The sequence below is a fragment of the Bos grunniens genome, chromosome 3 (assembly GCF_055505025.1).
Source record: "Bos grunniens cultivar Pamir isolate PY7600 chromosome 3, Bosgru_T2T1.0, whole genome shotgun sequence".
Taxonomy (NCBI): Eukaryota; Metazoa; Chordata; class Mammalia; order Artiodactyla; family Bovidae; genus Bos; species Bos grunniens.
In genome coordinates, this window is record NC_141167.1 from 96,473,240 (window position 1) to 96,491,246 (window position 18,007).

At 42.6% G+C, this 18,007-nt stretch overlaps 1 long non-coding RNA gene across 1 annotated transcript in view; it reads right to left on the minus strand.

The window, feature by feature from the left end:
• Positions 1 to 8,225: 8,225 nt before the first annotated feature.
• The window catches only part of LOC147376174 (uncharacterized), an 81,606-nt gene continuing 71,824 nt past the window's right edge, over positions 8,226 to 18,007 (minus strand). The window contains exon 6 of the long non-coding RNA XR_015160808.1: positions 8,226 to 8,644. This is a non-coding gene — a long non-coding RNA (uncharacterized LOC147376174). The remainder of the gene's footprint in view (positions 8,645 to 18,007) is intronic.

Genomic DNA, 18,007 nt, shown 5'->3' on the forward strand with positions numbered 1-18,007 from the left:
CTCTGTTCCTACAACTTAGCACAAACTCCAGAGAAGGCAATGGCCCCCACTCCAGTACTCTTGCCTGGAAAATCCTGTGGATGGAGGAGCCTGGTGGGCTGCAGTCCATGGGGTCGCTAAGAGTCGGACATGACTGAGTGACTTCACTTTCACTTTTCACTTTCATGCATTGGAGAAGGAAATGGCAACCCATTCCAGTGTTCTTGCCTGGAGAAAACCAGGGATGGGGAAGCCTGGTGGGCTGCCGTCTATGGGATCGCACAGGGTCGGACACGACTGAAGCGACTTAGCAGCAGTAGCAGCAGCACAAACTCTCTGTTGCAGGGGCCATTTCCTCTCTCTCTCTAATGCTCTTTTGCTGATCATCTTCAAAACTCTCTCATATCTTTCAGGCCTTTATTTTTCATCGACTCCTTAGAAGAGAGATCTTGCCTGTATTCTGTGCATAAAATTGTTCCTCTCTCTCTTTTCTCTCCTTCTCCCTCTCTCTCTATCTCTCCCTCTCTACTCTGCTCTGTCTTCATAAAACCTATCAACATCAAACTTCTAATGTATGCATTTTTAACTGAATAAAATATATAGTGAGAAATTTATGAAAAAAATTTTGGTATCTTTATTTCAGATAATTTTATAAAAAAGAAGAAAAAGATTCCTGAATTCTCATTTCCCTTAGTTAATGATTGCTGAGAATTTTGTGCTTGGGAAAATAGCCCCTGATGCACGTCCCAATTTTGGTAAAAACATTATTTTGAAATATACAGGGGATATATAGCTCCTTCTTTATGGCCAAACTCCTATACATTGAACACTGACTTGAATGACAAGGAATCTAAAACTAAATGCTTATGTTGATGAAAAATCAGACTAAGTCTAATTAATGATATTCAACTGAAATATTTAGACCTTTGTTCATTCTATTAGTGAAAAGGAAATATAACAGTAATATCTCCCAGGCTTCATCTTGCTGCTTAGAGTTTCTATACTACTTTCTAGCTCTTCCTGTATTTATTTTACTATGAATCTATAATTATAAGGAATGTTTTCTAGATATATGCTTGCTTTTATTAGATTTGCAACAACAACAACAAACAAACAACAGAGAGGTAGAAATTGCTGCAGCAGCAGCAGGATGTGGCACAGGTAAACGTAGGCAAGACCAAAACAAAATGTCATTTCTGTGGGCTTGGTGAAAGCTCACTGTAAAGTGACTTGAAGGAACATTCCAAGTTAGGGGTTCATAACAAAATGAACAAGTTACTAAGTAGGAAGCAAAATACTTATAGAAGAAAGTAGGTATCGTTTTCTAAGGGATTTCCTCAAAACTACTGACAATGGAGATAAAAATCAATATGGACTTGTCTGCTTTATCTTCAGAGAAGAAATGAACCATCTGTATGTGTGTCCTAAATATTAGCAACAAAAAAGCCCAGGATTAATCTCATGACTAATCATCATTAGTCACTGTTACTCTTTTTTATTGAAAAACCAAATTGAAATTTCATCTAGTGACCGTTTATTTTCCAAAGCTATATGCATATGTCCAAACTCATCAAGTTGTATACATTACATATATATATAAGGTTTTTTATACATCAGTTATACCTCAATAGAGGTGCATTTAAAAAGAAAAATTCTTAAAGTGTAATGCATTAAAAAAAAACACACACATTAATAGTAACCAATCTTCTGAATTCCTATTTAAAACTCTATAGAGTTTTAAATATAGGTTAATAAAGGCAATATTTGATTACTTTGATTATTCTTTGTTGTTAAAAGATTGCTGCCACGTAAAATTTGGAATTTAGGGCTGTCTGTTCCTTTTAAATAAAGAATATTTAATATTTTTATTATAATGCATAAATGTTTTCACCATCACTTCACCAACAATACAAGAATATTTTACATTCACCTGGTTCTTCTGAATGCTGCAGGAACTGCAATGGTTCCTAATTTTTTTCTTGGACATAGTAACAATAGAAACTTGGAGAAAAGGAATATATTCCTTAAAAATATACCCTTTGAGATTCCTTTGTATAATAATATATTTCTATACTAATAATCCATATCTTATATTCATATAGTACTTTGTAATTTACAAAGTCCATCATTAACTTTTTGTCTTTTGACAAATTGATCTTTATAATAATTGTATGATGTATGGCTTACATACAATTTATCAACAATGAAATATAAGTTCCATAGGCTTAAGCTACTTTTTAGAGAAACACAATTAAACAAAATGAAATTACTATCTGTATTTATTCTGTTTATCTGTAGAGGTTTGACCCCTGTCACTTCCCTACCTCCAATAAGATAATTTAAGAAATTGTGAGTCCAAGGCTTGTGTTGCCATCAATGTGTTCAAAGTAGGCAGACAGTAGAAGAAAAATAAATACTTTATTCTCAAGACAGCAGCTCAGATGGGAACTCCAAATCCTGGGGTAGCAGCACCATGAGAGCAAAGAGGATGGAGTTGGGCAGGGAAGATATTTAAGGACAGGTATTTGCTCTCTGGAATGTTTGATTTTTTCGGCTTGACCTCCAAAGCAAAAAACCATTACTCAAATCCTGTCTTTCATCAAGTTTCAAGTCTCTGAGATCAACGGCAGGGCTCTGACTTTCTATTTCTAGCATGGGGTATTGGATAAATATTCATTTAGAACTTTCACCTCCCTCTGACAAAGCCTCACAGATGAAGTGCAAAACTGAGGCTCTGGCTGTTTGTGCTTATTAAAGGCCCCCAGGTACCTTTTACAAGAATTGGGTGATTAACATTCACAATCTTGGCCTATTTCCAACAAGGAGAAAGAAATTGTGCTGCAATATCGCAGGCTTGCTCCTGTAGTTTCCACTGGGTGAAACACAACCCAGTAACTGTGACCCGGGTAGGCTGGTCAGGGTAGAGTAGTTGTGAAAAACCCATTCTCACTATGTTTTAATTTAGGACATCTGAGGACCACCTGGTTGAAGGAAACCAAATTTACCACTGCCTTCAAAGGAGGGGAGAATCAAGGCTTAGGAGTAATTTACTTCAATCAATTTCAACTTCGCTTCCCTGGGCTGTTTTTCTCCTCACTCTGAAAGGCCCTGGCTCTAGGCAACAGCGTGTGCATGTTTCAGAACACCTGGTGGATACACACCTATAGCTGTGTCTTTTCACTCTGGATTCGGAATGGTGGCTTCAAGGTTAAAATACCTGCCTTGTATTTTAGCTTGGGAGTAGACGGCACAAAATAAACAGCCTCGTGATTCTTGCTGCAAGTGTAGAGAAGGGGAAGAGAGTAGGCAGAGCAGGAGAAAAACTTGGCTCAGTTTTGCACGTGCTTTGTATTTCAAACCTTCTGGTAGTCTGGTTTGCATACCCTTGTTAAAAATCACTCTCCATAAAATGGCTTATGCTATGCTATGCTATGCTATGCTAAGTCACTTCAGTCGTGTCCAACTCTGTGTGACCCCACAGACGGCAGCCCACCAGGCTCCCCCGTCCCTGAGATTCTCCAGGCAAAAACACTGGAGTGGACTGCCATCTCCCTCTCCAATGCATGAAAGTGAAAAGTGAAAGTGAAGTCGCTCAGTCATGTCCGACTCTTAGAGACCCCATGGACTGCAGCCCTCCAGGCTCCTCCATCCATGGGATTTTCCAGGCAAGAGCACTGGAGTAGGATGCCATTGCCTTCTCCGATAAAATGGCTTGGTGGACATCAAATGGCCCTTATGGAGTGACCTATTAGTTGAGTCAATAAATATGAAGTATGTAAGTTTCAAATGACCCAAAGTTCACAAACCAAAGGAAAACAATCTGTAGAATGTGGAAAGGACCTAAACACATTTCTAGAAAGCAACCTCTTAGCTGTAGTCAGTAGTTAAGTGTTCACATAAAAGCATGTGCAACCCCAAGGTTTTGATTTTGAAAAAGAAAGCGGTCACCAGGAGAGGGTCTAATTTGTAGACACTGATAAGAAAGACTGATAGTGGTTTGTTAAGTCCCAGGCTTTATCATTGCCAAAATTTATGGAATACATACAGAAAACACATTTCTAAAGATAAATAAGTGGACAAATCTACACTGCTTTAAGTCTTAAAAACATGTTTGGATCTAAGGCTATAGAGAGAAGGCAGATACAAATGTTTGGAAACGTAAGTGAAATAAAAGGGGAGACAGGTTTGCAGATTAAGCCATTGCCACCCATCTTCTCTAGCCTATTTATTTTAGGGTGAGGCCTGGATACTCTTTCTTCTCAGAGGGGATTCTCCTAACACCACTTAAGCCAGTAACTCTCTAGATCTTACCCCAGGGGCCCAACTTCTGGCAAAGCTCATTCCTGCCAGTTTTCTGCTAGGGTCATTTTAGCCATTTCAAAAGGCAGAAGAGGTTGCAAATGTGTGGTAAGTCACTAATCACTCAGAAATTGCTTGTCATTATAGAAGAAAATGACAACAATGAAACAGGCCCCAGATAACTGATTTGGTCATGGAACATGGGAAAATTTGAGTAGACCCAGTCCTAGGCTGGATGAAATTAAAATGCTTTTCATACCATTTCTCTCTTCTTCACATTTCTATCTTCTAGTGAAAGGGCCAAAGGAAAGCTTGGTTGGAAAAGTGAAAGGGACTTTCTCTTGTGAGCCAGAGAACTATCATTTCTTATTCATGCTCTACTTTTAGTGCCTTAAATTGTCAAACAGATATTTCTTGAGCAAGGACCATATCCCAGGCACTTTGTTAAGTGCTGGGAATATAAGGAAAAACAAAGACAAGACACCAGACACTAAAGAGCGGACCCCTTGGGATAGGTGTGGGCACCGGGCAGCTCAGAAACTATCTCTAACAAGGTCAGCAGAAAGTTGAAAGTAAGAAAACAGGATCTTACCCTGCTCTTCCCCACAGCAACAGCTGTGGCCTCTTGCAAAGCAATTAAGCCTGTGGCTAGCATTCCAGTCCCATCTCATCTCAGCAGCCTCCTAGCCTTGGAACGTTCTTGAAGGGAGACTCTTAATCGATTGCATTCCTTTGTTTTTGCCTTGGCATCTCAGATGGTGGCATTCCCAAGGCTGATTAGCTTGGAGTTCCTTCCCTATGAAGCTAAAGCCACCGTGTAATTTCCATTAGACCTGAAAATGATCCTGATTTAAAACATAGATGGAGTCCGTAAGCCGTCGTCTAATCATACTTAAGAATTAACTGGCCCGGGCTGCATGTTCTTCATTTCTTTAGCAGTAAAATTATGCTTAAAAATATGTGCCACTCTTTGTGGACAATCAAATAAGCATGATGACAACCTAGTTTAGAATTGAGTACTCCGTTAAATGTCAGAACACTGATGCTGAAATGCTGTGTGACTGGGTAAGCTACTTAGCTTTCCTCCTTTTGCTTTGTCTTTTCTGTTCTTTTAGTATCTTTGATGTGCCGTTCTTTAGAACTGGGGCTTCCCTGGTGGCTCAGTCAATGAAGAATCTGCCTGCAAGGCAGGAGACCCAAGTTTGACTCCTGGGTCAGGAAGATCCCCTAGAGAAGGAAATGGCAACCCACTCCAGTATTCTTGCCTGGAAAATTCCATGGACAGAGGAGCTTGATGGGCTATAGTCCATGGGATCACAAGAGTCGGATATGACCTAGTGACTAAACGACCACCAACCAAAGTATAGGTAGGTGGGGAGAAGAAGCATCTACAAAAACTTTATCTTCTAACTTTACTGAAAATCTTCTGAGTTCAGTGATTACTTCTGGAGAGGAGCACAGTCTATTGGGGAAACAGACTTCAATGTCAGCAATTAAGGCATCGCAGCCCAGGACTGTCACCGAGGGGAGTGCAGGGTACTGCAGGAGCACACAGGAAGGAGTTGCTCTCCTTCCGGGTGACTGTGCAGGGAGTTTGAGAAGATGTCCAAGAGGTAGTTATTACCAGTGAGCTGAATTTTGAGGGATGTGGAATTCCCTGCATGGAGATGAGGCATACATACTCCTTGTTCTATCCTTGAAAAGGAATAATAGTCTCTGATTCTGCTTTCCTCTCAGAAATACATTGACAGCAGGTACATAAAACACAGAAGGCCTGGGAGTCCAACTCCTCCCTGAATGCCAAAGCACTCAAGCCCCACCAGAAAAACGATGCCCCTTTAGTCTTTAGAACTTCTGAAGGCTTCTCTGCCCGTGCCAGGAAATGCTTGTTAATCTTTTTTCCCCTGGCAAGTGAGAGAAGACCCGCTGACAGACGACTTCTTTATCCTCTCCTGGCTCATAGGACACTGGGGCAGGCACAGCTTGTGGCAACAATGGTTCTGAGTTGCTGTGGGGGAACCAGGGTAGCAGCCAAGGGGTGAACACCTCCCTCCCAGGCCTGAGGCTGGGACCTCCTTCTCCCACCATTGCAGTGGGAGGTCCTTTTTATGGAACTTTCTAGACGTACACTTAGCTTCTCAGTTAGCTCTAAACACTCCTCCCAGTAAGGGTCCTCGGATATAGCCCTCATGAGCTTACAGCTGCCAAGACCTTCATTGCCTCTGTGTGTGCGTAGCTGTCCTGAGGATCAAGGGCACCTCAGTGTGGTGGCAACAGAATGTGCAGATATTATTAAGGTGAACCCCAAACCTCAGCAACCTCAGGGATTTTTGTGTCAAATCAGTCAATAGTGAAAAAGAACAAATATTAGGTAATGCTAGCTAGACCTTGCCATAGTACTCAAAGCTATGCTAAGCACTGGGGATCCCAAGAAAATTCTTGCAAGCAAAAAATGTGAATGCTGTCCATACTGCACCCCATGCCCTGTGAAATCCCTGGGATTCTGCTTCCATATTCATGATGTGGTAAGGAGGACAGGACTTAGGTTACATGATTTTTTCAGAGCTATATCTAAAGTCTGTGGTTCTCTAAATTCACAATGTATGTAACACTCTCAAACCAGGAGAAGACTATGGTTATTTTACGGGAGTGTGGATTTTAAAGACTGATGTAATAAGACATGGTTCCAAGAAAGCATACATGAAAAAGGTGTTACATTTAATATGCTATATTGGTGAGTATGCTACATAGATTGGTGTCTATCTTCATAGACAGTATTATCAATATTAACAACTTTACTGTATAAAAGTAGGGAAAAGAGGTCACAGGTAGATTAAGTACAATATGTATTACTCAAAAAGGTATAGTTCTAAAGTCTCCCCCTCTTACCTGGTGCAAACACCACAGTGGCTTCAAGAATAAGCATCAGAGAAAACGCAGGAAGCAGTTGGATTGGGATAGTGTTGGTTTATGAGGCAGGGAGATCCGAATTTCCCTTTCTGTTTTGTGACCTACGGTATGTTGTCATTACTTTTAGGGCCTTCACTTCTGTGCCTTTCATATTAGGGGTGGCAATGTCATCCTCAAACTGATGTCCTAGGGACAATTGAGAATAATGACAGGTGTGCATTAAGGGCTTTTCTGAGATAAAAGTGCAAAGGGGTGGTCAGTACTCTGTCTGGGGGCTGATGGAGTCCATATGTTTGGCTGTGGGGAGATGTTTCCCTGCACGAGGCTGTTGTGTGTGAGTTCAGTAGGGCTGATGGCGTATAGAAGAGCCTCAGTCATGTTTCACTATTGTTTTAGCCCCCGGTGGGGAGCAAGTCCCCTGTCCCTTGGCTGCCACCCTCACTCAAACTGCCTGAGGATCTCAGAGCATAGAAACTGGCTCAGCTTGGCTTCTTCACCAGGCTAAGCACTCTAAACCTTCATTGTTTATCCCCATCTCCCTTCAATTCACCTATTTACTCACCTGACTTGAGAGTCCCTTGGACAGCAAGGAGATCAAACCAGTCAATCCAAAAGGAAATCAAACCTGAATATTTACTGGAAGGACTTGATGCTGAAGCAGAAGTTCTAATATTTTGACCACCTGATTCGAGGAGCCAACTCATTGGAAAAGACCCTGATGCTGATGAAAATTGAGGGCAGGAGGAGAAGGGGGTGACAGAGGATGAGATGCTTGGCTGGCATCACCAACTCAATGGACATGAGTTTGAGCAAATTCCAGGAGACGGTGAAGGACAGGGAAGTCTGGTGTGCTGCAGTCCATGGGGTCACAAATAGTTGGACATGACCGAGTGACTGAACAATAACAACTCACCCAACAAATATTCATGAAGCCTCAGCTATTTGCTATGTTACTGTTCTGAGCAGGGAGTCCCGGCTCTTTTGGAACATCTCTTGGATGGGGAAGACAGGAAACAAAAAAAAAACCCCAGATATCATTTCAGGTCATCCTTTATGTGCAGCAAAGAAGAAAATACACAGCATGATGTGAGAGACAGCAGACCATTCCACCTACAGAGATTCAGACTCTGGTGGCTGGGGGTGGGGTCCAGGCACCTGCATTGTTAACCAGAAGGTCAGGGATTCTGCTGTACCTGGTTCTGGATGACTCTTTTAGCATCACTGCTCTAGGGAATGTTCCGAGTGCATGACCCTCGGGGTCGTGGACTCCTTTGTGAGTGGTGCAAGTGGAGTGGGACATGTTTCAGGGTGAAGGTCAATTGCTGTGTGCAGATTCCCACCTGAAGATCCCCTTTCCTGGCACTCTTTCTCACTCCAGCAGCTGCCTTTGGTGCAGGGATGGGCCTTGCCACCTGTTGTCTATAGCCTCACACTCAGAGGATTAATATGTTCTTATCTGAAATGACAGAAAGAGGAGGAGGGGGAAGCAAAATTGTTAACATGGTTCTCCTTATCTCTCCTATCCCAGATCCTTTTCTGATCCCCGCCTTCCTGGGTCCTCCCCCAGCCCTCTCAAATCCGCTGTGAGCAGCTGCTGGCCTCCTGGCCTGATGGGCCTCCTTGCCAGCTGTCTGACGTCACACATCAATCTTCCATCTTTACTGCAAATCTCTGCTGATCAAATTTCACATTTTCAGGACTCTGGCCATAAAGCCCCTTTCTCTGGTATAATTAGTAATTAGAGGAAAAATGTTAGCTAACAGACACTCAATCCCCATCTGTCAAGTGAGGAAATTCCCATTTAAGTGAGGCCTGACCATTCCATCCAGGTGATGGACCCATCATGGTCTGCTCTCTGAACTAAGCGATTCTAAAGGGCAAGAGAGAACTATGTTTTCAAATGTCCATTTGTCTGTACACATACTTTCTGTAATACAATTTAATTCATAACTTTAAAAATCCCTTCCTCTCGTGGAGGATTTAAAAATCCTCCACCCTGTGTTTAATAAAGTCAAAGGAAATATTATTAGAAGTTCCTCTAACACACACTCCCTAGGCTGTTATTAGAACATCCTCATGAGTCCCTCCTGAAAGGCTGGCTGCAGCTGCCAGTTAGTCAATGAAGGGTCCTCAGTATGAAAATGGAAGTTTTAGGAAAAGCTCTGTGGGAAGCTGACGTGATACTACAGATTGGCCTAAGTGGGGACAGTTTTGGTTGAGGACAATCTTTCCTTATTAATTGTTTCTGGCACTTCTAAATGAATCTCATGAAATACTCCCAAACCCATGCTTTTGGTTGTTGCTGTTGTTCAATCACTTAGTTGTGTCTGATTCTTTGTAATCCCATGGACTGCAGCACACCAGGCTTCCCTATCCTTAACTAACTCCCAGAGTTTGTACAAAGGCATGTCCATTAAGTTGGTGATGCCATCCAACCATCTCATCCTCTGTTACTCCCTTCTCCTACCGCCCTCAATCTTTCTCAGCATCAGGGTCTTTTCCAATGGGTCGGCTATTCACATCAGTTGGCCATACTTTCAGAGATTTAGTTATTATTTAGCTAAACATGGGCCACTTGCCCCATACGGATACCCTAATTAAACACACAAATACAACTCCCCATATTGAACATGTTTCTAGAGAGAGATGACATTTTGCTGTTCTTGGTGGTGGCTGAACTACACCAGGCTGGCTGGATATAGTTTATGCCTTATTTCTGAGGCATAAGCTTAATGAGGACACAAAATCACAGAGGTGGTTCAGAGGCCAATCATCAAGAAGATAAAAGACTTTTAGACCTTGTCATCTGAAGAATGGTTGAATAATTAGAAGATTCAGAGAAGAGAGGCCTCAGAAAGAATGTTGGTTGTTTTCAAATAGTTAAACGGCTTCCATGCTATAAGAACTTGGACTCATTGTATAGAATCTAGTGTTAGTGTTAGTCGCTCAGTCACGCCTGACTCTTTGGACCCCACGGACTGCAGCCCACCAGGCTCCTCTGTCCATTAGATTTTCCAGGCAAGGATACTGGAGTGGGTTGCCATTTCCTTCTCCAGGGGGATCTTCCCAACCCAGGGATTGAACCCGGGTCTCCTGCACTGCAGGCAGATTCTTTCTGACTGAACTACAAGGGATTACAATGACAAGGAGAGGGGTTTTAGCTTCATGTACAAGACATTGGAGTCAGAAGGTCCGGGGTTGAATTCTGCTTCTACCACTTACTAGCTGTTTGATGGTGGCCAGATTTTTTAACCTCTCTATACCTCAATTTTTTTCTCATCTGTAAAGTGGGAATGATAATTGTACCTTATGTGGTTGTGAGAATTGAGTTCATGCATAGAAAGCATTGCAACAGTATTGGACACAAACTAAGTACTGGATATTTATATCACTACAAGAAAATGTGGCATGATCTGGTCTGGAAGTACAAGGTAGCTCGAAGTATTTTCCACAAAACAGAACTAATTGATTTCAGAGAAGAGTTCTGAAATCAAATTGGTTGAACAATCTCTAGCCTTGAGATTCATGCTACACAGGACGGTAAGAGAATGCAAGTTACTTTTGTATAAGCAGATATTTCCCATTTATTTAACCATGGGATTCTCATTTAGTGGAAAGATACAGTGAAATACAGTATTACACTAAACACATTGGAGTAAAAGCTGAATGACAGAATTGGCCAATGAGCCATGCCCTTGGGAACACAGCTATAATTTGGATGAGCTGGGTGGATCTGATTTCTAGAAAGCACTTCTGACAAAGCATCACATATCTGAGAGAAGCTCACGAGGCATCTTAACACCACCACTAACAGTGTAGAGAGACCACATCCATCATGTCTCCCCACCCCCCAAAAAAGTCTGCCTTGAAACTGACAGAAACTTAGGAAGTGAGAGATGGAGAGAAAACAAAACGTTTTTTTCATTTAAATTTATGAAAAAGGTGTTTGTTTATCTCAGACCTTGTGGAAGCTCAGAGCAGTGGAAACACAAAGATGACTAAGACACCATCTTTTCCACCCAATACAGTGAGAAAGCCGCAGGAGTCAAGCACATAGGCTTGTGACACAGTATGATCATTGCCTTAGTGCAAGTTTATAAACAAAACGCCCAAGAGAACAGACAGGAGGGAAAACTAATTCTACTGGAAGGAGACAGGTTTCTGGAGGCGGGGTGAGCGGAGTGACTCCATATCCCCCCTGTGAGGGAAGAATAGGTACGTATTATAGGTAGGTATGTGGGCCAGGGGCAGGTTCTTCATTAGAGAAAGGAAGACTAGAGAGAGAAAGAGACCTGGGGGGAAAGGCACCAGAACAAACAGAGAATGAATTTATGCTCAAAGAAAGAAGACATCAAAAGTGACACCACATTCATAGATGCCTAGGGTTAAGGGGTTCATAATCAAGAGCTCCTGAGGTTTCAAATTTACTTCTATTGCTTGAGAAATCACTTTAATCAACTACACCCTTTTTTGAACTGTTCGACTCTTGACTTCATTTGTAAAATGGAAGAGGGATGGAGTGCATTTCTAAGACCCCCCTCCTGTAATATTCCCTGATTCTGTGAAAGTTAATACGCAAGGATCCGCCATGCTTTGTGTTCCTACTGGAGTCTGCTACCAGCCAGCTCACTCTGTGAAATTTTAAAATCTTCATCTTAAATCCACCACCTTTAAGTACCTAATTATTAGTTTTGCACTTTCCTGACCTCGTCTTCATTTTTCTTTCTCATCCTTTGCTTTCAAAGAGAGAGACTTGAACTCAGAATTCCAAGTTCTGCCTCCCCAGGGCTACAGTGATCATCCGTCTTCTATTCACTGGCATGACGATTCTGTCTCCAGCTAATTTGGTTGCCACAAGACATTGCAAACTCATGTGTTTCTGGTTACTTGCTCCCAAATGTATTACTTTGCATTTTTAAAAGTTGAATCCCATTTTACTTTTTTTTAAACCCATATTTCTATAATCTTTTAATATCATTCATGTGTTCAATGCCTGCCCACACTGGGGTCTGCTTCTACTAAGTTGGTACCATCTGCATGTTCTATTAATCTTTTTTAAAAGAACACTGGATCTAATACTTTTCCCCATGTCTTTTACCTATTACTTCATAGGCCTATGCCTGCTCTGGCACTCAGATCCAAGGTCGCCTTTGCCTTTTAGTCAGAAACACCACTTTGCAAGTGCAGTTAAAAATTCTAAATGCTGCTTCTTTATCTAATAACTGCTTATTTCTTGGGGATTTTAACATCTTGTAGTTAGATGTTATTATTAAAATAGTATTATTCAAACTCCCTCTTTGGGGATGAAGAAACAGGCCCAGAGAATTTAAATATAAAGAAACCAGAATTTAAGGTTCCCATCTTTCAGACCAGAAGTGGAGAGCATACACAAAGGATCTTGCTGTCCTAAAGGTGGTGTAGGAAAGATAAAGAAGGCGGGGGAGGAATGAAGAAGAAATGATGTTATACATTTCCTTGCTCTGAATAGAGCTTCACTGCTGTGGTGCCAATTTGATTCTTAAGCCCCAGGAGTCTCATTCGCCCTGAGATGCATTTACAGTGCTTATGTCTGTACTCTGTCCCTTTCCGCGAGTCTTTAAGAGGACTGCGGGGTCAGGGGGTGGTGGAGCTTATCAACAGTTAAAGGACCATATTCCACAGATTTGTGGACACAGCAGGGGAAACAGCAGGGGAAAGGGAAGGTGGGACGAATTGAGAGAGTAGCACTCAAATGTATATATTACCATGTGTAAAATGGATAGCTAGTGGGAAGTTGCTGTCTAAACACAAAGGCTCAACCCCGTGCTCCGTGACAACCAAGAAGGGTGGGATGGGGTGGGGGTAGGAGGGAGGTCCAAGAGGGAGGGGGCTCGTATACCTCTGGCTGAGTCACATTGTTGTGTGGCAGAAACTGACAGCATTGTAAAGCAGTTATCCTTCAATTAAAAAAACATTTTTCTTAAAGCCATGTTCTAATGGAGAATAGTGTTCAAAATTTCTTCCCCAGTTTGGCCTAATATTTATTTTAAGCAAGATTCCTGGGATTCTTCTCATCCTTCATTAGCCTTCAAAAATATTATAAGTGGATCCTACATACGCTTCTTTGTGCCTAGCGTTGTAGTTTATTGTTTTCCTTAAATCTTTGTGCATTCAGGATTTCCAAATACCTGCAAATATGAGTTAAAATTCATCTTATTTGAACTATTTTTTTTTACTTCCTAACTTATCAGTCATTTGCCTGAATTGTGCAAGAGGTCTAAGAGTTTAGTTCATTATTTTCTGTTGCTGGGTCATTACTCACTGACTTATTTAGAAAAAAAAATTTTTTTTCCAGTGTCTTCTCACTTCATGACAATCATAAATGAAAAATCTTCATTCTTTTTACACTGTTATGCTTGCATTAAGTCATTCTGGTTTTTTTCCTGCCAAGTATTTTTTCTCCAAGTCTTGACTGGGGCTGGGTCTACATGACACCAAAACATCCAAATGAGAAAGAAAAATTCAGTTGAACCACTCAGATGTTTATCCACCAAATCCAGATGTTTGGCAAGTGGGGATGATATTTTTGGATAATGAGTGATTCCTCTACAGTCAACATTTTCATCTTAATGCTTTAATAAAGACACAGCTTGACTATGTGCACGCACTCTGTAAAGAATGGTAGTTTCTGATAGGCTCAACTCCTGTATGAAAAGAACCTCTGCCCACTGGTCTAGGTTGAGATGAAGTATCTTCCTATATGGATACAATGGGCTTATTACCATGAAGAATTGTGGATTACGAAGTGGGCATCTGTCCCAGCATAAATAAATCCAGATGGCAGGAAAAAAAAAAAAAAAATCAAGGGAGAAAGAATCAGGAACTTGAATCTTCTTCAGCTGTAGAATCATGGTAAATACTTCTAGATATCCTCCACACTATTCAATTCTTTAAGTCTGCATACTTTGCCTAACTTATTCCTTAATATAATTAAATGAAAAACACACACTTTGCATTTAGACACTGACATTCTGCAAGATTTGAAATGCTGAACGCATGGTACCTTTTACATTCTCTCAATATTCCAGTGAAAAAAGTTTTATTATCTTAATTGATAAAATGATGAAAGTGAGGCTTAGACAGTTTCACAAAAAAGGTAGAAAACATTCAAAGATTAGACTTCAGTCTAGGATTATAGATGTGAAGGATTTTAAAGGCCTTTTAAGGAAAATCCCCACTCAGTGCTTCCACATGCTCCCCATGTGGCACATTTGTTGAGGGGTATCCAAGCAGTTTTAGAGATAAGGAATGGTCTCATCATTATTTTAAGTTTTCCCAAGAACTACCTCTTATGGCTTCCATTTCCTAACCCTCACTTCCTCCCTGAAGCCCCAGGACAAGTCAGGCTGTCTTTTCTACATCATTGTTGTTTGAAGTAATTTATCTTATCCTTTACATCTGACCACCCACTTGTCCTAATATTTCACCAGGACTTCTCTTCTCCAGCTACCTCTGCCCCTCCTATCATGAGGGCTGAGGTTCTACCCAGAATGTGCTCCAGTTTGTTTGTGTTTCTCTTAAAGCACTAAACACAGGGTGGGCCTGTGCTTCCCCGGGGCTCCCCACCCCCAAACCACTGCCCCTGCTTGGAGTGTGGCAGCATGCCACCAAGGTGGGCAGGGGCCTCACCAGCCAGATCTAGAGGGCTTCCATCCTGGGTTGGTTCACTTCTGAGTCCATCCTCACCTTGGAGGCCTGGCTCTTTTGACGGTGAACATTACCTTGAGTACTGCCTCTGTCCAACATGGTTAACCGCTCCTCCTAGCAGCAGCCACTGCCACCTGGCCTCTCCTGGCAGGGTTCCAGCACGAGGTGAGGGCTCTGAAACTTTACATAGCACTAAATAGGTCAGGCTTTCTGACAGGTACCTGGACCACCTACAGATGGAAAGTTTGATCTGGCAGGTAGTTAATCAGCAGCAACAATCCTGGAGGGCAGAGTTGAGGGCAGAGTTGAGAAGCAAATGTCCATGCTCCCTCTATTTGGCGGGGGTGGGCGAGTCGCCCCCTTTTCTCACCTGAGCTTTCCTGAGGCTCCCACACATCTGCAGTGTCTTTACAGCTTCCAGCAGCCATTCTTGAGGCCCCCGTGGTGACTCCTTAGGTAAGAACTCTGAACTTTCCTCCCACATTTTTAGCCTTCTCCACGTACAGTGTAACATCGCCTGTTCCAGAACTGAAACTTCCTTGAATTGTGGTTTGTACCGTGAGCACCTTGGGTTTATAAAAAAGGGTAAATTTTCTGCTTTGTACTCTGGTTATAAAATCCCTTAACCTAATTTTCCAGCTGAGCCAATTTCAAATTAAACAGCTTCATGTCAGGAACATCAACATCTGGACAAGACTCTAATAGATCCTGTGATAAATCAGCAGCTGCTGTGGGCGAAAGGTCACTCTAATTCCAGATTCTCGGCCTGGAAAACACCAAGACGATAAATTACCAGACAGATTCTGTAAAACCCACAAGGGGTTCATGTGGGAGAGAGACTGAAGGTGAGCAGGACAATCTTGGGTGGCAAAGTGGATGACTTCTGTGATATTGCTGTTAGCTTGAATGAGCTGGCAAGGCTGCAAACCAGAGGTGACTGGGCAGCTTTTGTTCTTAGTCTGCCCTTTCATAGCAGAATCCAGCACATCACAAGACAGATCCAGTAGAAAATATCGGTAAAGACTTGATGAGGGAGGTGGTGGGAAAGAGTTTGCATCACAGGCTACCTGACAAAGCCTCATAAAATCCTGTTTAAATATCTCAGTCAATTCCCAAGATTTCCCTATGGGCCTTTGTCATGTCATCTTTCCTCTCCAGTCTTCTTCAGGGCCAGCATCTACCTCTTCCTTTCGGCTCCTACTCTCAGTCAAGGCTCCAGCCCTACCCTGGGCCATCCAAGGGTTTCTCTCCATCCTTTTCTTATACAGAGCATTGCCACACCTTCTCAGCTTCTAACTGGCCACTCCATACCCATGGCTGCATGCTGCAAGCTAAGGACTCATCTTTGATGGGAGGGACGGGAGTGTGGTTGTAGCTAGCAAAAGTTCCCTAGAAACAAATAATTTTTCCTTGACATGTGGGCAAATTATGTAGGGCTGTATCTAGCATACAGTTCATGGACCCAAATGGGAGAGTCTAGCATTGCTATTAATATTATTTTAGAGGGGGGGAAAAAAACCTCTGAAACTCACTCATCTGTTCTCTTTGGACTTGAAATTCTGTTGATTTTTCAGTTTAAGGACTATGATTATTTGTAGTTCCCTAGCCTGGTGTTCAAAAGAATAACCTAAATACAGCAATCTCTATTTTAACAATCTCTGCAGGTAATTCAAGTGTAGGTGGTTTGGCCCACCTTGGAGAAATACTGTCTCACAGCTTCCAGCTTCTTCCTGCTGCTGCTGCTGCTGCAAAGTCACTTCAGTCGTGTCCGACTCTGTGCGACCCCATAGACGGCAGCCCACCAGGCTCCTCCGTCCCTGGGATTCTCCAGGCAAGAACCCTGGAGTGGGTTGCCATTTCCTTCTCCAATGCATGAAAGTGAAAAGTGAAAGTGAAGTCGCTCAGTCGTGTCTGACTCTTTGCGACCCCATGGACTGCAGCCTACCAGGCTCCTCCGTCCATGGGATTTTCCAGGTGAGAGTACTGGAGTGGGGTGCCATTGCCTTCTCCGAGCTTCTTCCTACTATTGATATATTCCTTCATCCATCTCAACGGCCAGATCAATTTTCTTGAAGCCTGATTCTGATCATTTCCATGCCCCATCCCATGCACCCTTCCTTCTCACTGCACTGTACCATGGCCACCCTAACCTCTCTGAAACCTCACCAGAATCATCTGAAAGCACTCCCAACCACCCTCCCAGATCCTGCCCTCACCTCTCTACAGTGAACACTTGGAACAGTAGCCTCGGTTGCCCCAGAGGCATCCTTTACTAATCACATTTAGGTGTTTCTCCTTAGCTCAAAATCCTCCAGTGGTTTCCAGTTTCACTCAGAGCAAAAGTCTTCATAGTTACCTCATGTGAGCTGGCCCAGTCATCTCCCTGGCCTCATTTCTTACCACTCTCCCTCTCTCACTCTGTTCCAGGCACACAGGTCAGGACACAAACACTGTGTTTCCTGTTACCTCCTTCTCCTTGAGCAGAGGAAGTGGACTCTGCTAATAAGAACGAGATTCTTAGATGAAGAGCATCATGTGAGTGTCTGAGAAAGCCATGGGAAGTTATATTAAGTCAGAGCCTTACCCCACACACAGCTGTATGGCCACGGTGGCTTTGGCTGAGTTTCTTAACTGCCCCTGCTAGACTGTGAGCTTTCCAACACTGATATCCAGTGCTTTTGTCCCCCATTACCCCTCTCTTCTCAGTTTATGCCCAAGAGCTCATAAATGTTCGTTGGGGAAATAATGATGTTCAGATCAGATCAGATCAGATCAGTCGCTCAGTCGTGTCCAACTCTTTGCAACCCCATGAATCGCAGCACTCCAGGCCTCTCTGTCCATCACCAACTCCCGGAGTTCACTGAGACTCATGTCCATCGAGTCAGTGATGCCATCCAGCCATCTCATCCTCTATCGTCCCCTTCTCCTCTTGCCCCCAATCCCTCCCAGCATCAGAGTCTTTTCCAATGAATCAACTCTTTGCATGAGGTGGCCAAAGTACTGGAGTTTCAGCTTTAGCATCATTCCTTCCAAAGAAATCCCAGGGCTGATCTCCTTCAGAATGGACTGGTTGGATCTCCTTGCAGTCCAAGGGACTCTCAAGAGTCTTCTCCAACACCACAGTTTAAAAGCA